General features: G+C 35.4%; 1 pseudogene; it reads right to left on the bottom strand.

Moving 5' to 3' along the window:
* LOC149566156 (DUF21 domain-containing protein At1g55930, chloroplastic-like) overlaps positions 1-4,945 on the bottom strand; it is a 51,590-nt pseudogene extending 46,645 nt beyond the window's left edge.
* Positions 4,946-6,964: the final 2,019 nt, after the last annotated feature.

Genomic DNA, 6,964 nt, shown 5'->3' on the forward strand with positions numbered 1-6,964 from the left:
AATTAAAAATTCATTTAAGGGCTATGTGGATAAAGGACAAATAAATGATTTTAAGAAATCATTTATTAAATTTGGTGGAGGATAGGTTAGGATTAAGATTAAATTAGATTAATCTTAATTGAGTTTTGAAAAAACTTAAGCAATTGGAGGATTTTAAATAAATTGAATTTATTTAAAAGGGCAATATGAGGTCACTATGCATTAAATGAATTTAACACATTAGGAGGGAAGTAATTGAATTAAATTCAAAATACATTAGGGAAGTGAACCTATTTAATTAAATAAGTAGAAGAATATGACAAAATATAATCAATTAATTATAATGTCAAGGGAGATATTAAATTAATTAATATAGTGTTTAGGACAATTTTAAGTGTCTACACATACAAAACATCTCTTTATAGTGTCTCTCTTCCTCGTGTGATATTTTACACAATTTGCTCCAATGTGCCCAAACTCAACACAGTAGTGACATCTACACCATGTATTGTAATCCCATCCAAATATTGCTTTCACAATTTGCTTTTTTGGGTTTCACGTTTTGGTCTTGCACTCTAAATATTTGATTCCTTGCTTGTTGTAATTGTGGCACTTTCCTTCAAAGTTAAGTTTCTCTATGCACTCACTTTCTAAATGCCCATACTTATTATAGTTGTAACACTTTCCAATGAATTTTTCTTTACCATTACTCCAACACTTATTTGATGTATGACCTATCTCACCACAGTGATTGCAAGTAGGTCTTTTATTCTTTTGAGCTCCTTGTTGAGATGATTCACCTTCTTCTATATATCCTAATTCATCTTTACATTTGTGTCTAAATTGAGTTTTATTAGCCAGTTGATTCATTCTTTCCTAAAATTTCATCATTCTCTTATTGGTTTTCTTTACCATATTGAGATCATTCTTCAATCTTTCATTTTTTGTCCTCAAGTTGTTAAGCTCTTGATTTTTATCATTGAGTTGATCAATCAGATCTATTTGTTGAAGAGATAGTTGATTTATTTCATTGTCTATTTCTTCTATTTATTCATTGGCTTTGTCCTTATGTTCCATGACTTCACACATTCTAACTAATTGGATTTCTTGCTCTCTTTTAATCTTTTTGACTTCTTCTTGAAGAATGAGATTCTTCTCAAGTAGGTCTTTGATTGTTGTGTCAATGTCATCTAAATTTCTTTCTTGGCATAAGTCATCAATTCTTTCTTCAATATAGAGATTTTCACTCATTTGTGCTGCAAGATATTTTTTCTTTGTGAAGATTGAGAGAGTTGCTCCTTTTCTTTCTTAAGTTGTCCAATAGCCAATTCTAGATCCATCTTTTCATTCTCAATAGCTTTTTCCAGTCTATATACCACCATTGCCTTTGATCATTTCTCAAGCTATTAAAAATCTAATGTGAAAACCAAATTTCTTTGATACCAATTGTTGGAAATATAAGATAGGCTAGGTTACTAAGGGGTGAATCAGGAACCAATAAAACTTTAAACTTACTTCACCAATTAATCTTTCATATATTATTCTAATCTAATTGCATGCATGAAATAATGAAAGCAATAAAATTCATAACACTTTGACACAAGCTATGGTGACCCAAAAACCTTCCAATAGAAAGTAAAATTGGGGTGGGGATGATATCCACAAGCTTTAGTAGCACAATATAAAGTTGGTCTGTTAAGGCTTACAATTGACCACTTCTAATGATCTACCCTATTAGGAGAAATAAGGACTATTAGGTCCACCTTGTTAAAGGATTTAAAAACATACAATGAAGTATGCACTCTATTATGAGACTAAGAAAAAGACTATTAAGTCTACCTGGTTAAACAATTTGACTGATGCACTTGTTAGGATGAATCACTAGTTGATCTCTGATCTACAACTTTGATTTGATGAATGAGATTCCTTGAATTGCAATGATCACCTGAATGTGATGGATAAGTCTCTCCTATACCATATACTTCTTATAGCCTTCTTCAATTTGCATTCATTTGCTTCTTACTTGTTCTCATACATTCTACTTATTACATCTTGAATATGATACAATGTATTACATATATATCAATCCAATTCATTATCTTCTATAGTCGGCTACAATACCAAATTCATCATAATTCACAAAGTCATCTCATGTTTGTAACTCAGGTCCTAAAGACTAATTGATGATCTTCTAACACTCAAGAAAGTCTGGCACACTTGAATTTGAAGCTTATTCTATACTGATCACTTTGATTAGCATGAACTTGGTTAGTAGTGTATGACTCAGTGAACACTAAGAAACTTGATAGATACTGAATCACTTGGTCAACATTGGATTCTCTTCATTAACATTGTGAGCTCGGTAGACATTGATATACTTAGTTAACATTAAAGATCTCAGTTAACACTAAGACATTCATCACTTCTACTAGAAAGATTGGTAGACTCTGCTACACTTGGGAAATACTATAAAACTATCTCAAATACTCATTAAATACTATGAAGCTCAACATGAACTGCAATATGACTATTTATCTCAGTTGCAATTGAAACACTTGGTTAAAACTACTAGAAGAATTATAAGCTTGGTAGCAACTATAGAGATCGGCAAAAATGAAACTAACTAACAAAGTGTTAAGTCATTAAAAGAAAAATTGACCTTAATGTCAATAGAAGTTAGTCTAGATGAGGTTATTGAGATGCCACAATTTGATATAAAAAATCTCACTCTTTAGAAAATAATTTTGCTGCAAGAAATTTTGGTGAAGAAAAAGAAACAAGAATTGGGGAGAGAACATCAACAAAAGAAGGTAATGCACGATGTTAAAGATATTTTTGTTGAGGCATTTGATATTCAAAATTTTGATGGGAAAGCCCCAATGATTTCCCATCTTGTAAATATTATTGAGAAAATAAATGATGGAGATTTTGAATCTAATGAAATATGATGGATTGGTCTACAAAGAACTTTGAGAATAAGGTTGTGGACAAATTCTCTATGACAATTGTCAAGAAGAAAGTTCAATTGCAAGAACATGTATAGAAAATAGAAGAACTAGTTTATAAAGTACAACATTTGTACAATATTTTATGTGATGTGCCAAGATTCATGAGTGATCTTCAAGCCAACATCTAGTAGATTTAGGTTGATATGAAGATAGCAAGGAACACTATTTTCATGTCAGTTGAATCTAGTTCACAACACTATAATAAGTTATTGAATTCTCAAGGAAAATTGGTTAAGCTTTGTTGCCCGGTTATAAAATTGTTTAAATTTTATAAGCCTCTGTTAATTTTTAAAAACTTGCCTAGTTTTAAACATCAAATTGGCCATTCTATCTTTGAAATTTGTGAGTCTTTAAGCCTCCGTGTCTCCGGCTCATTCTCAGCTCCGCACAGCACTTGAGATCATCGAAATCCAGCTTCTGAGCCTCAAGATATTAAAGGTTAATGATTGCCTTCAAAAACGCGTATTTCTTAACCTTTAACTTTTTAAAAGGTTAATGTTAACCACTAAAAATACGTTTTTCCTAACCTCTCCAATAGGTTAATGATTGCCTTCAAAAATGCGTAATTCTTAACCTCCATGAGACGGTTATTAACCTGCTTGAAAATTTCCAATTATATGAACCATATGTGAATTTGGATGTGAATCAAGGTATTCATCGAATTGTATATAAATCATTTGGCATAGTGCATATCCAAACATGGACGATGGTCTATGTTCTGAAGCAAATTAAGAGTAGAATGATAATGTATGAGGAACATGAGTCCCATGATCATTCAGATCAATTCTCATACCATTGCCAAGCATAGAGTCTGTTCGAGAGAATCAATCAGCAAGCTAGTGACATCTTGTCAAGAGATAATCAAAACAAAAATGGAGTTCATTCAGCATTCCCTTACCTCTGAGCCTGATAATTCAGTTATGAATCCACAGTCAAAGGTTTTATAAGTTTGCAAAATTGGTGTTTCTAGTACCTTGGAGTTTACTGAATACATCTAAAGCTATATGCAGTAGAAGCCATGCTCGGAGTCAAAGAGACGTGAAATGAAGGAGCCGTGAGAGAATATTAAAGAGAACGTGCGGATAGTAGTTTGGGGTGCTATTTATGCTGAGTATAGCAACCAGAATCCTAGAGACGAAATGGAACAACGTGGGCAAGGATGAATGTAACCTCAGATTTCAAATGTAATCCAAGAATTCGGATCAATGTGAAAGCAAAATGAAGCAGCGGCAGCATTTTCATTTCCCACCAGTTCTGTTCCTAACGAGTTCACCGAAAACATTGACCCCGCCCTATAATTTATAGTGGCTCGGCCCTGTATAATATAGAGGCCCTTTACATTATAAGGGACCTAGGCACAGGTAGACGCACCAGCTAAACTGATGGTCTGCATCAAGTAAGGCCCATTCTAGACCAATGAGCGGTTCCCCAAAGCCACTCTTCCTTCTCACTCCGTTGATACGAGCTCTTAATACTGCCCGTCAAACTTTATAAAAGGTGTCACCACAAACGTTCCATTCTGAAATTCGCAAGCTTGTTCCTGCATTCTGGATTGTGAATTGGAAGAAGTTTGCTCGTTTTGACAGGTCTTGGCTTTAAATAATGCCTTTGATTAATATGATATTTGACCATTCCTTATCAACGATTTCCTCTTATCTCCATACATGAGAGATGGAAGATGTCTGCGCCCTCCGTTGACACCACCTCACTATAGATAAAAGATCCATGAACAAGTTGCAAAGGGATACAAGCAGCTCCTGAGATCGCCCCTGATCTGTTTGACGTAATGCCAAAGATTAAAAAGGCGGGTGGTGGACACAAACATGACATGTAGAGTGCTAGGGAAGCACGCAAAATGTTTGACAAAATACCCTTTCCTGACCTGCAACTTCGGAACCTCCACTCATTAAGTCACCCAAGCTCAAATCAGCATTCTTATTTTCTCTGTAACTCGGCATATTTAAGAAAAGGATTGGAAATCAAACCATGAAGTACAAGTATCAGAGGCTGGATTATGCTCCTGTTTTAAGAAGTATGCTTCCAGATATTGGTGATACCATTTTGGGAAATGTTTGTCTTCAAGACTTCTGGTCATCCCTTGCGAATGAAGAAAAGACTCCATTAGTTGGAAAAATATTGGAAAGTGGCTTGGCCCAAGCAGGCGGACATCCCATTTCCGTACAATGCCCAGAATTAGTGCTAGAGTGCATGAAGGCTTATCATCCCAGCACTAGAGAAGTTGTTTCGCCGAACAATGAAACAATTGTCCGCCTAGACCCTGCCTCTATTGCTATCATTTTTCGATTGCCTGCTAGGATGCAATATGCCAGCGTTAATCTAAGAACTGCCAAGGAGTATTTTACTGCCAATCAAACTCAATGTTTAAATACTGTGGCAAGATCGTGGTTCTTCCAACCGAGAAGAGGCAAATCTCAATTAGGCAAATCCATTCACAGATCATCATTGAAAGAAGATGTGGCGAACATGGTAACTTTGTTGAGCAGCATCGTTGGTCTTCAGGATTCACACAAGTTTGAAGGTTGGATGTTTCTATTCATTAATATTGTCTATGAAGGAAAACAATACATTGATTGGGCTGAAATTATCAATGACTCACTGCACAGACAGCTCATGGGACTTCGGGAAAATGACTACTTTTATATGACTTCATACCTTTTCTACGCCATTGCAAGTACCAAAGGTTGGCCAGGACTTAACCGACAGGGCATTTATGTTGACACAACCATCATTTATAATTATCTTCCTCAAATTCAGTATGATAATAGATTACACCACTTCAGAAGAGTGAATGATGCATTCACCATGCTAACTGTAAGGGAAATTCAGGGGAACATTGGGCTCAGGATTTCACCAGAAGCAGCGATGAAAGTGCAAAAATATGGAAGTGTTTTTATACAATTTCCAAAGTTCACTTATATCTGGTTGGCTGCCTATGATGGATGTCCGTTGATGTTACCTAGATTTGTTGATGATAAACTAGTCTTAATTGAAATGTGCAGGCAAATTAATCAAATCAAAAAACTTTGCAGGAACAGGAGGACAGATGAAATAACTTTCCCTATCGGCATCGAATATTATAGTTGTGACACTGCATCAGATGCCAGGAACATTGAAAGATCTATCGCCACGATAAATTTGCATCCTTACATGATGCGTTTCCCTTGTGATAGTAAGGGCTATGCTGTGAATGAATTGAAGTTAAATCCTAGTCTCGGTCACTTCCCGGCTCTAGAAGACTTTTGGGAGGATTGCGAAAATGACTTCGAAGTCAGGAAGAGGGATTGGATGCGGCTTACAGTACGGCAGGTAATAAACTTCAAGTTAGACATTGATGTAACAGGCATAGATGATGATGAGGTTTCTTTGGTTGATCCTTATTATTACGAGAAAATTGAATTACTAGAGCTCCCTCCTATTGATTGGTCAATTCTCGAATTGAAAATTTTGAAAGAGAGGTCTTCCTATGTTCTTAGAAGAACAAGAGACTGGATCAGTAAAGTCAGAATCGAAAAAACAACTGGTGAATCTCAAAATAAAGAGGGGAGAAATAATACAGGGGAATTGTCTCAAATGGCGATAGAGGCCACTTCTAGTGAGAAGATACGAAAACTAGATATAGATGCTCAAGATCAAGATGAAGATTTGAATCAGCCGGATAAGTTTACAGTACAAAGGAAAAGGACAAGAATGAAAAGTAGAAGGAATGAAAAAGACCAAAGAAGCCCTCAAATTGCTGAATCACATGTTCCGATTACATCCCCTCGTGATGTAACGATTCCTCACTTGAGTCTTCCTCCTCCTAATATGCCCATAATAGACATTACACAGTTAGATGACCCGTTATCTAATTCAAAAGACTTAATAATGGTTGCTAAAAATGTAACAGGTGCCGAACAAGTTTCAAAGGTTACACATTCATGGTTCTAGGATAGTCTTCAGAAAAGGAAGAAAGTTGT

The sequence above is a fragment of the Cupressus sempervirens genome, chromosome 3 (genome assembly GCF_028749045.1).
Source record: "Cupressus sempervirens isolate cs-2001-9-10 chromosome 3, ASM2874904v1, whole genome shotgun sequence".
Lineage (NCBI taxonomy): Eukaryota > Viridiplantae > Streptophyta > Pinopsida > Cupressales > Cupressaceae > Cupressus > Cupressus sempervirens.